This window comes from Oncorhynchus tshawytscha, linkage group LG10 (genome assembly GCF_018296145.1).
Source record: "Oncorhynchus tshawytscha isolate Ot180627B linkage group LG10, Otsh_v2.0, whole genome shotgun sequence".
Taxonomy (NCBI): Eukaryota; Metazoa; Chordata; class Actinopteri; order Salmoniformes; family Salmonidae; genus Oncorhynchus; species Oncorhynchus tshawytscha.
This window is the reverse complement of record NC_056438.1, coordinates 78,714,188-78,736,437: the sequence shown is the minus strand read 5'-3', so window position 1 is coordinate 78,736,437 and position 22,250 is coordinate 78,714,188. Positions and strand designations below refer to the sequence as shown.

Below are 22,250 nucleotides of genomic sequence, written 5' to 3'. Positions count from 1 at the left end.
TCCCAGAGAAGACCTTTTTATTTCAGATTTAAATAAACACCCTTGAAACTGAGCTAATGCAATTCTGTCTGTATCTGATATGTGTAAACATCTCGACCAAACCCCCTGGTCTTCCACAGAAGGTATCTTCATTTTTTTGTCAAGTATGACAATTGTGTTATTTTTCCACCACCACATTTACAGCATGTTTACGTAGTCTGATCACCAGAGATGATGTGTAAATCCAGTCTGTTTCCTGAGAACTTTGTTCTGAGAATTTCACCATAATCTCCAGTGTTCCCTTTCAATTGCTACCACGGTTATGCGTAAGCTTCTCTCTTTATTTATTTTATGAAATGTTCCAATTTGGGCCTTTCCATATACTGTAGGTCAATATATCCCCTCCAAGTGTAAAGGGTTCATTTTTAGATTTTAGGCATCCATAGCTCAGTCTATGAATTTCAGATTGTTTGCATTTCTCCAGCCCCATCACTCATCCGTTTACCAAAATACGTGACATTTGTTGTTGGAATCCCAGAATACAATATGGTACAAATTACAATATTTTTATGGTATAAACAAACTGTTTGCTGAGTAATAAGTCCACCGTCACAAGGGGTATGTAGGCCTACATGTTTTTAATCAACAATCATTTTCACCATGAAAATCATATTTTATGCAACACAGGAAAATGATATAAGATGTTTGTCTTGTTTATTCAGCAACTTCTTATCTTGTTTATTCAGCAACTTCTTATCTTGTTTATTCAGCAACTTCTTTGCCCTGTAAAAAACAAACAAAGAAAATGACAAATCTGTATTCATGAGTGTGTTCACATTTGGAAGAGTATAATGAGTATAATGTGTCCAGCATTTAAGGTTCAGCCTTAATCTAGTTTTTTTTTTGCGCTACATGAAATGTGCTTATTAGCAGTCTGAAATACCTACATGATAGTGAGTGTTAAAGGTCAATATTGATTTCTGTGAAGACTGAATCACAGGTGGTGTTGATGTGGTCATATCTGAGCATGAGTCAGATGTAGAATTAGTAGCAGCTCTGTACCTTTCCAGTGCTGCGAGATTTGGCTCTGAGCTTGTTGACTTGAGTCTCAGCGATGTCAGCACGCTCTTCAGCCTCCTCCAGTTCATGCTGAACCTTCCGGAACTTAGACATGTGGCCGTTGGCTTGTTCCTCCTGTGTGAGGAATAGAGAGGGAGAGCACAACATCAGCATTCAAAGTTTGAAGCTTCAGGTAGCAAATGAATATGATTTTTAAAAGTATTTTAAGTTTTTATTTTTATTTTTATATGACAGATTTAGGATTGCAAAGTATGTAGGGAGATAGATGATACAGTAGAGAAAGTGATTGGTAGGATGGGGGATCAAACCACTCCCTCCAGGGACGTAACGTGCCTAACTCCCCTTTGTTTACGTCACATTTCATAGTCTTACAAATGAGGATTTAAATGGATTGAAATGTTATTTTTTGTCAACGATCTACATAAACAGCTCTGGAATGACAAACTGGATTCCAAAACATGTAAAAAAGAATGAAAAATAGAACAATGTCTTTGTCTATGGTGATTGCATGACTGTGTGCTCGATTTTATACACCTGTCAGCAACAGATGTGGCTGAAATATTTGAAGTGGTGTCCACATACTTTTGTATGTGTATACATGTATATATAAAAAAAAAAAATATATATATATAGTCAATATGAATCTTTTGGGGTCAGTCTGAGAGCTTAACACACCTGGACTGTTCAATATTAGCCCATTATTACTTTCAAAATTCTTCATGCACTGTCGATGTGGATGTTAATCACTGCTAGATAGACATATTTAAGTCTCACCATAGACTTTCAAGCAGATTTAAGTCAAAACTGTAACTGTAACTTGGCCAATCAGGAATATTCCTTCCTGGTAAGCAAATCCAGTGTAGACTTGGCCTTGTGTTATGGGTTATTGTCTTGCTGAAAGGTGAATTCATCTCCTAGTGTCTGGTGAAAAGCAGACTGAACCAAGTTTTTCCTCTAGGATTTTTGTCTTTGCCGAGCTCATGCTGTTTTTTTTTGTACTGAAAAACTCCCCAGTCCTTGCCGATGACAAGCATACCCATAACATGATGCAGCCATCACCATTCTTGAAAATACTATGCTTTTTTTGCGGTATTACTTTAGTGCCTTCCCGAGGGGCAAAAAAATGGTTGAATCAACATTGTTTATACAACCAAAAAAAGTGATGATATTGACCCAACATGGGAAAACTGATTTGATTTGCAACAAGTAATCAAGTATTTTTTTTCAACCAAGATTTTACCTTAATTCATAGAAGTGGTGACATTTGTTGTTGATTTCACGTTGAATTCAATTAGTTGACAACTAAATTCAAAACTAGACCAAGAAATGTCTGTGCCCTGTGGGTTGTTGCAAAAAGGATGCATGTTTTGGAATATTTTTATACTGGACAGGCTTCCTTTTCACTCTGTCATTTAGGTTAGTAAAGTAACTACAATGTTGCTGATCCTTCCTCAGTTTTCCCCTATCACAGCCATTAAACTCTGTAACCGTTTTAAACTCGCCAATGCCCTCAGGATAAAATGACTGATCGGTTTCCTTCCTCTCCGGCTACCCCGTTAGGAAGGATGTCTGTATCTTTGTAGTGACTGGGTATATTGATACAACATTGAAAGCCTTATTAAAAACTTCACCATGCTCAAAAGGATACTCAGCGTCAGCTTTCTTCATCTTACCAATCAGTGCCCTTCTTTGCGAGGCATTTGAAAAGCATAAACTAAAATGTTGTAATGTCTCCTAGGGAAGAAATATGTTTTTGAATGTATGCTTTCAGAGTATTTGACTAATGAAGAGTGCTCACCGCTTCCTCAGCCTGTCTCTTGTAGGCCTTCACTTTCATCTGCAGCTTATCTACCAGGTCCTGAAGTCTGCCAACGTTCTTCCTGTCCTCCTCAGTCTGTGGGAGAAGATCAAAGAATCAAAGCCCAGTAGATTCATACACAAACCCGTCTGTGTTTCCATCAACCCACTGGGCAAAGGCATCAATTCAACATCTATTTCACATTGGTTCAATGTATTTTCATTGAAATGACGTGGAAACGATGTTGATTTAACCAGTGTGCTCAGTGGGAAGTGTTTGAAGAAGGTGCTTTCTCTTACCTGGTAAGTGAGCTCCTTGACTCTGCGCTCATACTTGCGGACTCCCTTGACTGCATCTGCACCTCTTCTCTGCTCAGCCTCCACCTCAGTCTCAAGCTCACGAACCTTGTTTGGAAGAAATGAACGTAGGCATTTGTTTGAGGGGGTGAAATCAGACATAACAAATCTTTGTAAAACAGAGGTATATTGTTCTACTCAGTCAAGGAGGCAAAATGGTCTATTCCTATCTACTTTTACAATTTTCATTGAAGGGTCTGTAATGACAACAGCTTTTCATTATCTAGGTGGGTTATTGAGAGAAAAAGTCATTATACAATGGTCTTGAGTATGTTATCAAATACATTTCCAGAAATCAGTCTTTCAATATGTCCTAATCCACCCTGCTGTTAACTCACCCTGGACTCCAGTTTCTGGAGCTGCTTCTTGCCTCCCTTCATGGCCAGATTCTCAGCCTCATCCAGTCGGTGCTGCAGGTCCTTGACTGTGATCTCCAGGTTCTTCTTCATCCTCTCCAGGTGAGAGCTGGTGTCCTGCTCCTTCTTCAGCTCCTCAGCCATCATGGCCGCCTGGAATGGTAGTTTGTTTAATTTATGCACCATTTGGCACCAATCATAACACCCAACTGAGATCGTTGTTGTAGTAAACCAGCCCAGCAACCATTGGCCCTTGGTGACAAATCAAGTGGATGTAATTCAATAGATCATAAGGACTCACGTCAGTGATGGCCTTCTTGGCCTTCTCCTCTGCATTTCTAGCCTCCTGGACGATGTCATCCACCTCTCCCTGCACCTGCGCCAGGTCAGTCTCCAGCTTCTTCTTGGTGTTCAGAAGGCTGGTGTTCTGGAAGATGAAACAAAACCATTTGTTTGAATCTCAAGAGAACTTACAAGGCAGGAAAGTTATGCTTGGTTGATTTTATTGAGAAATGGCTTAGAGCCGTACCTGGGAGTGCAGCAGTCCAACGCGCTCGCTGGCATCTACCAGCTCAGTCTCAGCCACTTTGCGGCCTCTCTCAGTCTGCTCCAGAGCAACTCTCAGCTCCTCAATTTCAGCCACCATCAGACCGTTCCTGCGCTCCACCATGGCTACCTGCTCCTTCATGTCCTCTGAGGCACGGACAGCGTCATCAAGGTGCAATTGGGCATCCTGGGGTTCAAAATGACATAGGTTCATTAGGACTTGTGGAAGTAGAGGCGACAGGATTGGTGATAGAACTGTTCATTGGTAAGAATTTCCCCAATATCCCTACCTTTCTACAGTATATTAGTCAACACTATTCAATTTCTCTGTTCTATTCTTTTCTACAGATTCACAAACAAATCCCTCCCCATGTTCAGATGTTTGAGCCTGATATCCCAGTCCCTTTACCTTGAGCAGTCCCTGGACGTTCCTCAGCTGTTTCTGGGCCTCAGCGGCCTGCCTGTTGGAGTGGCTCAGCTGGATCTCCATCTCGTTCAGGTCTCCCTCCATCTTCTTCTTCACCCTCAGGGCGTCATTTCTGCTCCTGACCTCGGAGTCCAGGGTGCTCTGCATGGAGTCAATCATCCTCTGGCTGTTCCTCTTGATCTGCTCCATCTCCTCGTCCTTCTCAGCCAGCTTCCTGTCCACCTCACCCTTGATCTGGTTCAGCTCCAGCTGCACACGCAGAATCTTGGATTCCTCGTGCTCCAGTGTTCCCTGGACAAGGAGAAGCAGTCGGGTAAATTGTGTTCAATACATTTGGATGTGAATAACACAAGGAATTAAATATATATAACTATAATAAACACAAATACGGGGAGCATTGAACTGTAGCTGGCACTGGCTATTGTTACACTGCTTTTCCCATCAAACAGCTGCAGTTTGTACCTCAGCCTCCTCCAGAGCGGTCTGGATCTCAGACTTCTCTGTCTCCACGGTCTTCTTGGCCTTCTCCAACTCATGGATGCTCTTGCCAGTCTCTCCGATCTGCTCAGTCAGATCAGAGATCTCCTCTGCACACACAAACACAGGAGCAGTTCAGACTTGGGAGATTTTCAGTGGATATCTCCAATGCGCTGAAGTTGACATTGAGGGTGCGTTCGTAAATTCACTCTGGCTACCTACTCCGATTTCAGAGCACTCTCGTCTGCGTGTGCCAGAGCACAGAATAATTGATGAATTTATGAATGCTCAACACCCTTTGAAGATGGTCGATGTCAGTAAACGTCGGCAATAAAGCGTATTTAAATTGTTGCCAGCAGCACAGTTACAGTCACCAACGCTCTGGATAACAGGAAAACAGCCTAACCAGCTCTGCTAGGGTGAGTAACATGGTCAGACTGAGGTCTTCTCTCATTTGTGTCTGGAAGTAGCTAGCCAACGTTAGCCAGATAGCTTGGGTGCTTGACTGCTGTTGTGAGGTCAGAACCCTCGGAACGTCCAGTGTGTGCTCTGAACTCTCCGAGAGCAATAAGCTATGAATTTACAAACGGACAATCTGACAACGCTCTGAATTTACGAACGCCCAGAGCGTACTCTGGCACTCCAGATGGAATTTACGATTACAAGTTAAGTTTTTATTTTATTTCAGACTGTTTTAAAATTGTGTAATATAAATTTTGATGGTTACAGTTTTCCCCATCTTCAATACCCCAGTCAAACATGAGCCAAGTAAAACTGCTGTCAAATGCTCACGTTGCAGGTTCTTGTTCTCTCTCTTCAGAGTCTCCAGATGATCCAGAGCCTCCTCGTAGGAGTTCTTCAACTTGAAGAGTTCAGTGCTCATAGAGCGAGCCTCCTTCTGAGCTCCTTCCAGCTCAGCCTGACCCTCCTCATACTTCTGCTTCCACTCTGCCAGGACCTAGGGCGAATCCATGGGATTTTCATTGCAAGTAATTGATGAAGAGTTTTAAATCAGAAAAATGCTACAATTATACCACAATTGATCATATAGCAGACAGAAAATGTCAACCTAGTGTGAGGTTTATTTCTTTTCACCTTGTCAAAGTTACGCTGCTTCTTGTCTAGGTTGGCGGCCATGGCGTTGGCTCTCTCAACGTCAATCATGAGGTCCTCCACCTCTCCCTGCAGCCTCTGCTTGGTCTTCTCCAGGGAGGAGCACTTGGAGTTGGTCGCCTCAATGGTCTCCTCAGCGTCCTGCAGACGCTGGGCCAGCTTCTTCCTGTTTGACGACAGAGGGTGTAGGAATGTTACATATGGACCCTCACCATCCACACCCTATATTTGAGTTGTTGCTGTTGCGTGTGACTCACTTGGCCTCCTCCAGCTCCTCTGTGCGCTGGATGGCATCAGTTTCATACTTAGTCCTCCACTGAGCCACCTCACTGTTGGCCTTGGACATGCCGCGCTGCAGCTCTGCCTTGGCCTCCTGCTCCTCCTCAAACTGCTCTCTCAGGAGATCACAGTCATGGCGGGCAGACTGGACACCGTGGGCCAGGGCGTTTTTAGCCTGTGAAAGAGAAAGACAAAGAAATATTAGAGAGATAGTACAGCAAATGACAGTAGAAGTCTGGGTGGCATAGTCACCATCTATATGAAGATATGGGTGGGGTTATATCCTTCCTGTTTGGCCCTGTCCGGGGGTGTCCTCGGATGGGGCCACAGTGTCTCCTGACCCCTCCTGTCTCAGCCTCCAGTATTTATGCTGCAGTAGTTTATGTGTCAGGGGGCTAGGGTCAGTTTGTTATATCTGGAGTACTTCTCCTGTCCTATTCGGTGTCCTGTATGAATCTAAGTGTGCGTTCTCTAATTCTCTCCTTCTCTCTTTCTTTCTCTCTCTCGGAGGACCTGAGCCCTAGGACCATGCCCCAGGACTACCTGACATGATGACTCCTTGCTGTCCCCAGTCCATCTGACCGTGCTGCTGCTCCAGTTTCAACTGTTCTGCCTTATTATTATACGACCATGCTGGTCATTTATGAACATTTGAACATCTTGGCCATGTTCTGTTATAATCTCCAACAGGCACAGCCAGAAGAGGACTGGCCACCCCACATAGCCTGGTTCCTCTCTAGGTTTCTTCCTAGGTTTTGGCCTTTCTAGGGAGTTTTCCTAGCCACCGTGCTTCTACCCCTGCATTGCTTGCTGTTTGGGGTTTTAGGCTGGGTTTCTGTACAGCACTTTGAGATATCAGCTGATGTACAAAGGGCTATATAAATACATTTGATTTGATTTGAGATATGGCTATTAACTTTGTGGTCGGTAGTGTCCGTTTTATGTCCCTTACCTTGACCTCCTCCTCAATCTGCCTCTTCAGCTCCTCCACCTGCTGGGTGAAGGCCTGTTTTCCTCTGGTCAGCTGAGACACCAGGGCTTCCTTCTCCTCCAGCTGGCGTCCAAACTCACCTGCAGGGATAGAGAGGATACCTTGTTAATGGGGTCTCTGACCTCCTAAGATTGAAAATGTATTTTTAGGTATTGTGATATGGTGAATAGTACACTAGAAACTATTGTGGACTGGACTATCAGGATATATTCCACAATACATGTTATTGTGCTTTACTGAAAGAAAGCATCAGTTTGTTGTTCATTGTTGATGATGGTACCATTTTCTGTCAGGAGTCTGGCCCTCTGTCCACTGATGTCGTTGACCTGGCGAACATTCTCATCATTCTTAGTCTTGAGCTCACTCAGCTGGTCCTCAAGAGTACGGCACATCTTCTCCAGATTGCCCTGTTAGTGAAATATGTTCCATCATTACTTTATATATGGGACTCCTGTCAGCTGCAGTTCTCTTGAATGGTAATGTATTTTGACCCTCCTCAACGCTGCTTGATCAAAATATCACTACTCACCTTAGCCTTGGCGACGGCCTCCATGTTGCTGGAGAGGTCATCAATCTCCATCTTGTACTCGCTCTTCTCCTTCTCTAGCTTCTGCTTGACACGCTGCAGGTTGTCGATCTGCTCCCGAGCTCAGCCACACTGTCGGCCTGCTTCTTGCGCAGAGCGGCGGCTGTGGCCTCATGCTGCAAAGTGGACTCTTCAAGATCACGACGCAGCTTCTGGAACTCAGCCTCACGCTTCTTGTTCATATCAATCTGAGCAGCAGTGGCGCCTCCGGCCTCCTCCAGCCTCTCGCTGATCTCCTCAAGTTCTCTGGAGAGATCGGCCCTTTGCTTCTCAACCTTAGCCCTGGCAGCACGCTCAGCCTCAATTTCCTCCTCCAGCTCCTCAATACGGGCCTAGAACAGGGGGCAGGAGCAGGAGGAATGAACACTACAATGCAGTTGAAACAATTACATTTGTGCAAACTAAGCCAGTTCCACTAATATATTCAGTAGAAACTTGCCCACGCAGGAACCAAAACCACAATGGTAAAAAAACACCATCTTTACAATGGTAAGAAGGACCAGTAAGAAGCACCATCTTCCATCCTACTGAGACATCAGAAGCCACCAGGAAAAATGTGTGCTGCCAGATTAATTGTTTTCAGGAAATGATTCAGCTGTTGGCTTTCCTGTACTGGATCTGAGATCCTGTTCTGTACCTGGAGTTCCTTGATCTTCTTCTGCAACTGAGCTCCCAGAGACTGTTCATCCTCAACCTTGCTGAGGAGCTGGCTGGTCTCAAACTCCTTTCTAAGAAACACAAACAAGTTTTGGTTTGATATTGTAAAGAGAGAGTATCATACCATTCAGTTTTCTTTCAAGAATCACGTGCAAATGGTCATTCATAATTACAAGAATTAGTCAAGAACAACTATTGTTTTGATCAATATGGCAGGTAATACTGTGTGTTTACTTCTTGATTTTCTCATCAGACTGCTGCTTGTCATTCTCCAGGTCCATTATGGACTCCTGGGCCAGTTTCAGATCTCCCTCCAGCTTTCTCTTGGCTCTCTCAAGGTCCATACGGAGCTTCTTCTCTTGCTCCAGAGAACCCTCAAGCTATAAGATATAACCACAATGTTCAAATTTTAACAACTGAAGATAATATCATCTCACATACTATCATGGCCAAAATGTCAAACTCCTCTCACGTCGTCCACTTGCTGTTCCAGCTTGGTCTTGGCCTTGGTCAGAGTGTTGACTTTGTCCTCCTCTGCCTGCAGGTCGTCCAGTGTCTGCTGGTGGGCCTCTTGGAGGGCTTTCTTCTCCTTGGTCAGCTTGGCAACACTCTCATCCAAAGACGCCATCTCTTCTGTCAGGTTTTTAACCTGAAAACCGCCAAACAAAATTAGTCTTTAAAGGAGAGATTTAGTTTGATATATATTGCATTCATTTAAATTATATTAGAAATGGGTCACCAAGTACAGTACCATATATTCAACACTAGATGGCAGTGTACACCATGCCAGTGTACTGAATGGAATTCATAAACGAGGGGGGAACGTGCAATGAGTGTGGGGAGTACTCCGCAACTGAAAATCAACTATTTTTCATTTTTCCTGCACCCACAATACGACTTGAATTCCATTTCTGTTAAGCTATGTTTCGAGTTGATTATTGTTTGGTGGTTATACTGTCACTGGTAAAAACACGAGACCTTGTTTTCAGTGGCGTGCTTCTCCTTCTCCACTTTGGCTAGGGTGAGCTCCAGGTCATCAATGTCCTTCTTTAGCTCAGAGCACTCGTCCTCCAGCTTCCTCTTCTTGGCAGTCAACTCAGCATTCATCTCCTCCTCATCCTCCAGCCTCTCAGTCATCTCTTTGAGTTTGGCCTCCAGCTGGATCTTGCTCTTGATGAGCCCCTCGCACCTTTCCTCAGCATCGTTCAGACTCTCACCTTCCTGGTTTCAGAACAGGAGAAAAAACTCAGAGGCCTCACGTTGTGTATCAAAATATAGACTTAATTTAGTCAGAGATCAGAGCAAATCAATATAAATTCATGAAATATATTTTTAACGTGAGCTATAAAAATGTGGGAGTTAGCCACATACTTCACAGTGTGCGTGTGTGTGTGTATTGATGTGTGTGTAAATATGCCTTTATGAGGGTCGTTGGTCACTCACAGATGCGACTTGGAGAGCCAGGTCTGCCCTCTCCTGCACCAGGGCCACTAACTTCTCCTCCAAATGCTTCTTGGTGGCCAGAGCCTTGGCCAGGTCTGTCTTCATCTTCTCATAGTTCTCCTTCATGTTGGCCAGCTCCTTCTCAGTCTCAGCGCTCTGCAGCAGGGGCTTGATCTTAAAGTACAACTTCATCCATGGCCAGGTTTTCACATTCATGAATGAGCGGATGTTGTACTGGATGGAGAAGATGGACTCTCTGGTCGACAGAAAGGATAGAGTGGCATGCTTATTTAAAAACTAATCTTTATTCAACTAGGCAAGTCAGTTAAGAACAATTTAAGATTTACAATGACGGCCTAGGAACAGTGGGTTAACTGCCTTGTTCAGGGGCGGAACGACAGATTTGAACATTGTCAGCTCGGGGATTGGATCTTGCTTGAGAAATGGGCTTGAGAAATGTAACAGGCATGGTCATGGAAGACACTTTAAAATATTTACCAAACAAAAAAACATTTATTTCAAAGTTTAATTAAAACTGGTTGAGGATAGGGGGCAGTATTTTCACTTTGGATTAATTGCGTGCCCATAGTGAACTGCATCAAACTCTGTCCTAGATTACTAATATATGTATATTATTATTACTATTGGATAGAAAACACTCTGAAGTTTCTAAAACTGTTTGAATTATGTCTGTGAGTATAACAGAACTCATAGGGCAGGCAATCTTCCAAACAAGAAGTGAAATTCTGAAAGTTGGGGCATTTATTTCAAAGTTTAATCATGATGTCATCGCACCCTCCTTTCCCAACAAGATATGGATCTGGAAGCACTTCCTACGCCTTCCACTAGATGTCCTCATTCAGTAGAAAGTGTAATGGAGCATTTGCTGTGAACTTTGACCTAATGGGAGGGAAAATAGTCAGTGTCCCGACAGAATGCCATTTTGCTGTGACACATTTCTCTGTGGGTGCTATCATTCGGCCCCAGATGAAAACCAATGATCCGGTTGGAACATTATTGGATATATATGATAATAACATCCTGAAGATTGATTCTCTACTTAGTTTGACCAGTTTATTCGACCTGGAATATATCTTTTTGAAGTTTTCGTGCGAGTTATCTTGGACCAGCAGTCAGTTTTTGGGCACGTGAGCTGAAAGTGATAGCAAATGCAGCTACTTGGACACTAGTATTGGACATTATGGAACAAAACAACAATTTATTGTGGAACTAGGACTCCTTGCACTACATTCTGATGAAAGATCATCAAAGGTAAGGGAATATTTATGTTGTAATTTCGTATTTCTGTTGACTCCAACATGACGGTTACGTCTGAGCGCCGTCTCAGATTATTGCAATGTTAGGCTTTTTCCGTAACGTTTTTAAAAAATGTGACACAGCGGTTGCATTAAGAACCAGTGTATCTATAATTATATGTAGAACATGTATCTTTAGTTAAAGTTTATGATGAGTATTTCTGTTATCTGGCGTAGCTTTCTATAATTCCTCCGGATATTTTTGAGGAATTTCTGAACATGGCATCAATGTAAACCGAGATTTGTGGATATAAAAATGCATATAACATCATATGACTGTCATCAAAACATAAATGATTTTACTGGAAAAATGCTGTAACATGTTTTCTCACAATGTTGAACAAAATATTTTATAAATGTGTGAAAGTTAAATATTTATAAAGGGGGGGGGGTTCCCAACAGGTTTTAACAAACCATACAACTCTATGCATGAGGACAATTTTACAAAAACACTTTCACAGGAAGAACTGTGCAGATTAACAGTTATTTAACAGAATGAAACTAAAGGAGATTTTACTGTAATTCTACTAACAAACTTTGCAAAGGAAAAGTTTTTCCAGTATATGTTATTTCTTTCTGTCTAAATTGAAATGTAACCTCTATTAAATTCATAGACAGCTCTCTCGATGACAGGACTGACAGGTTCTGAGCTCATGAGGCATTTTGTATTCTTAAGAAATGAATATGTTAATATCCCAAATTTAAATGACCTATTGAACAGCTTGCCAGTTTCCCATACTGCAACGTTAGTAGAGCATTAGAAGACGTACTTTCTCCTTCTGATCAACTCACATCACATACAGTATGTAATAATAATGCATTACATACAGGGGTTGACAGAACGCTTTGCCAAGATGTCTACTCTTTCTCACCTCCTCTCCATCATCTTGGAGAACTCTCTCCTCATGAGGAATCCACGGCTGAGAGCCTGGACCATGCCGACCAGAGCTGCTAGCTTCTCATCTCTCATCTCCTCCAGGACACCCAGTAGACCGGCTTTGAAGAACACCTGAAACAGGTTAACGTTGTCAATGGAACCACAGTCAGATGGGGACAGATATAAATGGTTGACTACAAAGAGGGGAACAACACCACTAGACTGAATTGAACAACATAAACATTGCAATTCTTACAAACAAACCATGGGATAGGTTGTTTATAAGTTGTTAGTTATTGTACAGTTGTAGATGAATCATGTCTACTGATATAACTGCAGCCATAACTAACACTGATATAACACATAACACTGATATAACTGCAGCCACTCTAACACAATGCACATGATAATGAGTTGAGTTTCTCTGTTCTATACTTGTGATGTTTGAATATGATGGAGAAAAAAAGGTACAATGTTTATCCACCTTTTCAATTAGTTAAATGAAGAAGAAAGAACAATATCATGGATATATCAACTGGAGAGATGTTGAATGGTTGAGGTTTATATTATCATTGTAGTTGTGTTTTGTTGTCAGCCATGGCTGGGTTGTATTTGACTGACCTTGGTGTGTCCAAACTTATAATCCTCGTGATTTACATCAATGGACCCAAGCAGCTTCTCAGAAGCCTTCTTGTTGTCCATGAACTGGCCCTCTGGGATGACACTGGCATTCAGTACTTTATACCTGAATGAGGAGACATTTTTAACATGTGTCAAGTTGTAACAGGTTGGTCAAATTACGTGAAAGGTAAGCCTATGCTGATGCTGGGAGAACCCTTAACGCAGGTGTGTGTGTGTGTGTGTGTGTGTGTGTGTGTGTGTGTGTGTGTGCGTGCGTGCGTGCGTGTGCATGCGTGCGTGCGTGCGTGCGTGCGTGCGTGCGTGCATGCGTGCGTGCGTGCGTGCGTGCGTGCGTGCGTGCGTGCGTGCGTGCGTGCGTGCGTGCGTGCGTGCGTGCGTGCGTGCGTGCGATATGCGTGCGTGCGTGTGCGTGCGTGCGTGTGTGTGCGGTGGCTGTGCGCATTAGTATTTGTCTGCATGTACCTCTGCTTGAAGTCAGCATAGATGATTCTGCTGGGGAAGCCCTTTCTGCAGATCCTGATACCCTCCAGAACACCATTACACCTGAGCTGGTGGATAACCAGGAAGTTCTCCATCAGACCTGGAAACACAAAACAAGACTCTTTTAATACTCATAAACAGGTTAAAGATTCAGATGGTTTAGGTTAGTGAAATTGTACTGATAATATGTCCTATTTAACTCAATATACACCTGGAGTCTTTGACTCGTTGGGGATCAGGCAGCGCACAAAGTGAGGATGAGTGCTCCTCAAGTTGGTCATCAGCTTGTGTAAGTTCTCCTGTAAGAGGGTTTACAAACCATTTTCTTAGAAATCATTCATGATTATCATTGCACCTTTTGAAGGTCTGAATAGATACATTTCAAAAGCTCACCCTGAACTGGGACGACACAGTCTGCATGGAACCACCCTTCTTCTTGCCTCCTTTCTTGGCTTTATCTGTTAAAATGAGGGGAAAGGCAAGAGATAATTAAGTACATTTCCTAGAGCAGAATAAGTAGAATAATAATAAGATGTAAGATATCTATAGTGGTGGTGTCTTCAGCAAGCACACTAATTATAAACCAGATCATGTCGGGATATCTTCACTTATCTCAATGCAATTGGTATCGCTGAGATGGTGTAAATTAATACATATTGTAGGAGAAAATTAACCCAGTGAATAACCCTGAGACATTGTAATACGTTCAATGACAAGAACAATTGAAATTGTCACGTGCTTCGTAAACAACAGTTGTAGATCAACAGTGAAATGCTGACTTACGGGCCCTTCCCTTCAATTTAGAGTGAAATATATAGATGAAAAATAATAACATGTGGAAAAATACACAATGAGTAACAATATCTTGGCTCTAGATACACAGGGTACCAGTACGAGTCCATGTGCAGGGTACCAGGTCATTGAGGTAGATATGTGATGCTAGTCTTACCCTCAGGTGGGGCAGCAGGGTACAGGGTAGCCAACAGTTTGACTGAGGCCTTCCCGTACATCAGAATAACTGATTCGTTCAGGGGGTCCTTGTTCTTATCCAGCCAGCCAGTGATGTTGTAGTCCACAGTGCCGGCATAGTGTACGAGAGAGAAGTGGGCCTCTGGCTTGCCTTTGGCAGGCTTGGGCTTCTCAAACGCCTTGGTTTTGCCAAGATGCTGGTCGTTCAACTTGTTCTTGAAGGTAGTGTCTGAAGCCTTGGGAACATGCACTCCTCTTCAAGGATGGAGAAAGATGCCCAATGGCTTTAAGAAAAGAGATTTAAGAAATATTTATTCCTTTAGTAAACATGCTATTATAGGATTCAATTCTTTTAGGGTCACATATGGAGACATTGAGTTCTCAACCGTCAGATACATTGTACCTCTGTGATAGTATAACACGCATCACTCGCTATGAGCTTTGCTGTTGTGGTCTAGTATAATCCTCACAGACAGCTTACCTTCTCAATAAGCTCAATGCAGGCAGCCAAGTCCATGCCGAAGTCAATGAATTCCCAGACAATTCCCTCCTTCTTGTACTCCTCTTGCTCCAGGACGAACATGGTGTGGTTGAAAAACTGTTGCAGTTTCTCATTGGTGAAGTTGATGCACAGTTGCTCCATACTGTTGTACTGTTGAAGGAATTTCAAAAGGGACCATTTCATCGTACAAGGCTGTAATCCCTCTCAATCACAACTAATTGTCTTGTTCTGGTCTCAGACTCACATCAAAGATCTCAAATCCGGCAATGTCGAGCACACCGATATAGAACTGCCTTGGATTCTTGGTGTCCAACATCTCGTTGATACGGATGACCATCCACAAGAACATCCTCTCATAGATGGACTTGGCCAGAGCCATGACTGCATTATAAACCTGCAAAGATAATACCTCAAATGAATACATGAGATATTGACCATATCTAGCCATAAGGTAATAAGCACTTGGAAAAACAACATTAGACCGACTATTGAAAAAAAAGGCAATGTTCTCATCCCGAAAGAATTCGGTGCTCAGAAAATGGTAGACGCTGTGTTTCACTTTACCTGAGCCACAGTCTGTCCCTTGGTCACATACTCGTTGCCGACCTTCACTCTGGGGTAGCACAGACATTTCAGCAACTCCGCTGAGTTCAGGCCCAGCAGGTAGCCGATTTTATCAGCCACTGGAGAGAGAACCAACATCAACAGACTCAGACACTCAAGATCGCTTGTTTCTGATGTTACACTGGACAGGTTTTGATTTTCATCCTCATCCTCTTGTTTCAAATCTTTGTGGAGGTTGGAATTTAGTCTCCATGTATCTCCTACCTGACCTTGATGTGGTACTGTCTGTCTTACCGTTTCTATTTCTATGTTTGTGAATGGGACTAAAGCTTTACATGTTGTATATCTATGAGTGGGACTCACCCTCTGTGCCGTCTGGCTCGGCCTGCTCCTCACGCTGCTTCTGCTTGAATTTCAAGTTGCCATGGTGCGTTACAGCTCCTGTCAGCTTGTAGATGGACAGCTTCTCATCATTAGTGAAGCCCAGGATCGTAATGGCATCCTGGAATTAGAGAGGAAGTACAACAGTGATGAACTCAACAGTAGGTTGCTCTGTTACAGAACACTACAGTTCTGTGCTCACTCCAGAACAAACGGGATGGATAGAATTGACTGGCTTCTCTGTTTCACATGATTACTTTGGCCAACACTATTATGTGGCAGCACAAGAGCAGTTTTACACAGTTCCACAGGACATTTAGTGGCACTCTCTTGTCTTACATGTACTTAAAGGTGAAGTGTAGAGGCATGACAAGTGGTTTGAGACACATGTCAACTAACACAAAGGTGCCCATCTGACACCAAGTTGGAATTGCACAATGTTCCTACCCGTTCCATGTCTAGAGTTTGGTTAGCCCTTTGTATAACTCACGTCTGTGGCATCCAGCTCTTCCTTGTCGTTGATGCTGGGCACAGCGATATGACCCTGGCTGATCATGGGGAAGTCGTAGGGGTTTGTGGTGAGGAGCGTCATTTCTGTGGACAACGGAGAATGGCTTCTCAGTTAAATCTAGTAGAATTCCCTGTCCCACCTTTACAGTATCTCACCCTCCTTTACTCAGTAGATGGACTCAAGGATAAACTCAGTATATAAAAAAGCGTCCCCTTTTCAGGGGACCCTGTCTTTCAAAGATAATTCGTAAAAATCCAAATAACTTCACAGATCTTCATTGTAAATGGTTTAAACACTGTTTCCTATGCTTGTTCAATGAACCATAAACAATGAATGAACATGCACCTGTGGAACGGTCATTAAGACACTGACATTTTACAGACGGTTGGCATTAAGGGTCGGAGTTATTTAAGTTCCACAGATGGAGGTGTGAATAATTTCACATCAACCTCTCCTTTTCCTTACCAACTAGTTCAGGTTTGTGGCCTGTCATTAACTGGTAGAAGATGTGGTAGCCTCTCTCATCGGGCAGCTGGAAGGCCACTCTGGACTTCTCCAGCAGGTCTGAGAGAGAGAGAGAATTACATGTGATGAATGTATCTCCTAAAATATTCCGTGTGAATTATGGAAAGCATTGAGAAACAATCAAATCCAACTCACAGGTCTCAATGTCAGCTTTAGCCAGTTTGCCTGCTTGGAAGTGAATCCTGATGAATTTACCCTGTAGTAGAGCATGGGGGTTAGAAATAGGTATTTGATAGGACCCCTTGACATGTTAGTTTGTTGGACTGTTATAACTATAAGGAACTACTGAAATGTTTTTTTTCCACATATAATATCACTTCCACAGTATGTCCTTCAAACTTACAAAGCGAGACGAGTTGTCGTTCCTCACTGTCTTGGCATTACCGTAAGACTCCAGCAGAGGGTTAGCTGCAATGATCTGATCCTCAAGAGACCCCTGATTGAGAAAAACACACAAGTTGCTTAGAAACTGGTAAACCCTTTCTTGAAACAAGATTCACCGCTGGAGAAAAAACATTTACACCAAACTGAAATGTGTTAGAAAAGCACCACCTACCTTCATTTTGCTGGGGTCTACTTCCTTCTTGGAACCAGATACTGCAATGGTGGCGAAGTACTGGATGACACGCTTGGTGTTGACAGTCTTTCCTGCACCGGATTCTCCACTGGTTAATATGACAGAGAAAGAGGGGCTTTAGTCACAGATTGCATCAGATTGGCTTTCACTAAGAAATACCATTAAGAAATACCACCGTTGACCTGTTTTCTAACAGAAGTAAATAATTAACAAATATTCCCACTCATTGATGTATTATTGCACATAGCCTAGTCCAAAATAATCCCAAATACATTAAAGCAGATGTTGTTTTGTTTCTGAGGAGTGGGCTGGAACATAATTGCAAATAATTTGTGCACTGCAAATTGACTGCAAGAAACCCAAACAGATTTAACAAAAACATCATAATTTCAAACCTGGATTACATTGTGATATGATCACATATGTCTCTCTATTATTACTATGTATGTGTGCTATTCAGAGGGTGAATGGGCAAGTCAAAAGATTGCAGTGCCTTTGAACAGGGTATGGTAGTAGGTGCCAGGCGCACCAGTTTCAGTGTGTTAACTACAATGACTATAATCCATTGTGCAGAGAGAGAGAGAAGAGACAGAAGACATGCGATGGAGAGGGATATAGAGATGTTGCTTCACAAGGTATCTCTACCTGAAAATATATGATCTAAGTGATGGACAGTTGGTATTCAGCAGTCATAGAAATATGCCTTATTTACTTTGAAGAACTACTATAACAGTGATTCTGTCAGACAACATAGGCAGCAGCTCTCTAGAAAAGAGATCATGACTTGGAATTAAAAAATAAAGTCCTCAAATTAAACAAATGCGAGGCCTCCCGGGTGGCGCAGTGGTTAAGGGCGCTGTACTACAGCGCCAGCTGTGCCACCAGAGACTCTGGGTTCTGTATACAACTTAAATATTTAATTAAAGTAAAGTAATGTGACTAAATGATGAAGCAATAAGGCCAGAGGGGGAATGGTATAATGCATTTAGTTGTGCAATTGACCAGGTATCCCCTTTCCCTAGTTATTTAAAAAAAACAGACATTTTGGTTAATCGCTCAGCACAAACAACTTACGTAATCAGGATGGACTGGTTCTCCTTATCTGGAACCAAAAAACATCATGTTTATTATACTTAAGCAACATTATGGGTATATCATGAATTTCATTTTGGAACATTTTCTAAGGCTAATGAAATCAGATATTCAGTACAAAATGTTCAAACCTACATGAGAAACAGTAGATTCCCTCCCTCCCTCCATCCACCCACCCATCCCACACATCCATCCATCCATCCATCCATCCATCCATCCATCCATCCATCACAACTATCCATACATCGATCCATCCATCCATCCAATCATCTGTCCCTCCATCCATCCATCCATCCATCCAAGAGAGCTCGTACCAATCATCATGAACTGAAAGGCGTTGTCAGAGACAGAGAAGATATGGGGTGGAGCCTCCACTCTCTTCTTCCCTCTGTAGGCGTTGACAACCTCTTCATCGTACACAGGGAGCCACTTGTATGGGTTCACCGTGGCACAGAAGAGCCCAGAGTAGGTCTGGATGAAAGGGATTCAATCAAATCGGATAAATGTACTTGTTTTCTTGTTGGTCTACTGCAGTGGTATGTTTTGGTTTATACCGCTCATGTATGTATAGTCCTGGAAGTGTGTATTTCTTATGTTGATGTATGTGTAGTACTGGAAGTGTGTATTTCTTATGTTGATGTATGTGTAGTACTGGAAGTGTGTATTTCTTATGTTGATGTATGTGTAGTACTGGAAGTGTGTATTTCTTATGTTGACGTATGTGTGTGTATGTTTATGCAGGCTTCTTACATAGATCATCCATGCTGCATAACGCTCTTTGAGGTTATACAACACAGAGGCTTCATTCAGGTAGGTCATCATGGCCATGTCCTCAATCTTGTCGTACTTAGGGGGGTTCATCTGATAGATGTCTGCTTCTTTGAACTCTTTTCCTTCCTGAAACAGTCAGAAATCTACATTACACACAGATCAAACTGGACATGACTGAATGCGTTTTGCTCATTATTTAGTTCAATCTTTTTTAAATGCATACCCCAGTTGAATCCAACTACTCTGTTATCACCCATTGACACATACATGGATATTCTTGACTAATCAATAACAATAATTAATTCCATTGTTAAAGGTTATATTCTGCTTACAAAAAAACAAAGAAATACTTCTTCATCTATCTTTAATTACTGATTTCATTTGGCCTTATAGGCATTTTGTTTAATTCATTTTGATGATTTTTCAAGAAATAGAGTAATGGCACAAACTTGAACTTGAATACTTTTCAGGTCAGACTTACCTCCTTACTGCCGTCAGGTTTGGTGACTGTCACAGTACACTTGCCGTCGGCCCTGGCAGTGACCAAACCCTTTAGATACAGCTCCACCTTGTCTGTCACATAGCAGGCGTTCTTTGAATCAAACGGCATGGCTTGTGCCTCCATCCTCTCCCTCTCAGGCTTACGAAGGTACAAGGCAGCCTTGCCGTAGATTTGCATCTCCGCGTCCGTACTCATGGTGACGGATTACTAGGAAAGAGATGAAACAAGAAACTAGAGTGACTCTGTGGTGCTTCCTCCACATTCAACAGAGTTAGATGAGCAGTATCTCTTCCACAATATTTTCATCGTTTTTATATGAAGACTTAAACAATGTCTCACCTTCGTTTTCCCCTCCTACAGATGAAGTTGTACTTCTTGGATGAGCCTGTGAAACATTAGGGTGTTGTGAATTCTAAAGCCTTATCATTTAGCCCCGAAAGGCTAGAAAACAATTTGAATGCCATCATTCAACCCAAATCATTACAGCCATGTCCAATTCAACTACAGGGTGCAACTGGAAACTTTCATTTTACTGGTGGCAACTTAGATGACTAGACATTCGGTCAAGAATTTAAATAAATACCTCTGAAAACCCAGTTACATTCGAGACCACCCCTCAATTTACAAACAAGTGCAGGAGCACCACTTTTGACTGTGAATTAAAGTTATAGATTTGAGTGATAACACCTTTAATGTTAACTAATAATAATAAAAATAGTTTTAATCAATGCTACTTGATTGCATATTGTACAATCGTATAAGAGACGTACACAAAGAAAATGCAGAACTCAATTCAAACGTTGCATTTAGCTACTACCTCAGATGCTGAGTGATTGTAAAAATCTAAGGAGGTAGAGAGAGTCTTACCACAGAAGAAGAAGGTATCTGACTTATGAATGCTGGGGCCTCAGCCTCCTTATATCTGGTTGAAAGTGCCAACCAAGCAGAAGTTAATTATGGACCACCCTGGTGAAGGAAATGGATTGGATGAGAGACCTCTGTATTTCTGTGTCTCACTATCCCCACCCACTCCAGGGAGCATCCCACACACTCCCGTTACATGACTTTGTAATATCATATTTGTCTCTCAATGGAATTTCACAGAATATACGTAAATTAGATGTATTTTAATCATTTGGACAACGTTATCATTTTTTAAATCACTGATGAATGATCTTGAGACTGATTCCCTGACCTGTCAATGTTTTTATTTTGCTGTTTTTTATTTTGTTTTACTCTTGTGAATTCTATGGTTTTTACTAGTTTACTTGTAGTGTTTCATGTTGTTTGTCTGTCATTTTCAGCTGATGTACGAAGGGCTATATAAATAAATTTGATTTGATTTGATTTGTTTGTCTGTGTCATGACTTGGTGCTGCCTATCTTGGCCAGGACGCTCTTGAAAAAAAAAAGATTTTAAATCTCAATGAGCCCTTCCTGGTTAAATAAAGGTTAAAATAAAAATGACTCCTTTATTTATCAAATGTATTCCAATATTACAACCACGGCCCCTCAAGTACTGTAATGGAGTCAGTCCATGTTGCCCCAATACCATTAAAATAGTTTTCATAAAATATAATCTGAGAATATTTAGTTACATTTTTGTGGTATTATTCCTTATCAACAACTTTATATATATTTTCACAATTGTTTTTGTGTCATTTTGTATTTGGTTTTCAATAATCGCTCATTAAACTGAAATGTGTATTTATTAATCTAGAATATGATATTTTGAAGATGCTGGAGGCACTTTGATTTGTCTCACATTTCAGTTTTCTAAAACGGTCCAGCAGGTTTCTAGCTACTTGGAGTTTGCTTTAGGGTTACAATTCTTATGGCCAGCACACTATTTCAATGTATAACACTTTCAAATACCACATGTTTAAACTCTGTTTATTTGGCCACAAAGACCTCAACTGTCTTTACAGCCGTGGGTCTTCTCACAATGTACTGAGCACTGTACTGAGATCAGGGATGGGGTCATTTCAAATCATTTCAAGTCAATTCAGGAAGTGAACTTTTATTACTCATTAAAAAAAGTCATTGTGCACAGTTTACTTCCTGAATGAACTGATTTGTATTTCTTCCACTACAGCACTAACGTACTGAACCTGATTTCAGTACTAAATTGATGATTATGATCAGACGATTTAGCTGAAGGCGTTGTGTTAATGCTGGGGTGGAATAAAAGTTTGAACACCATGTGGATGGCTGTCCAGAACAGAAGTTGAATACCCCTGATACACTATTAATAACTAGCATTAGTAAACTGGCATAATAAAACTGGCATTGTACATATTTGACGTATTTTGGCAGGGCCGGGAGGATTCGGAATGGAAGTCTTGATCCAATACATTTTAAGGGCGTGACTCAGGGCTCCATTCAATCCGTAGCGTGGAAGATCTGCATTGTAGTGCGACTGACATTTAAAGGCAATGTCGCCGGAGACTGAAT

General features: G+C 42.0%; 1 pseudogene; it reads right to left on the bottom strand.

Annotated features, from left to right (window-relative positions):
- Positions 1-600: 600 nt before the first annotated feature.
- On the bottom strand, positions 601-20,700 carry LOC121838766 (annotated as a pseudogene).
- Positions 20,701-22,250: the final 1,550 nt, after the last annotated feature.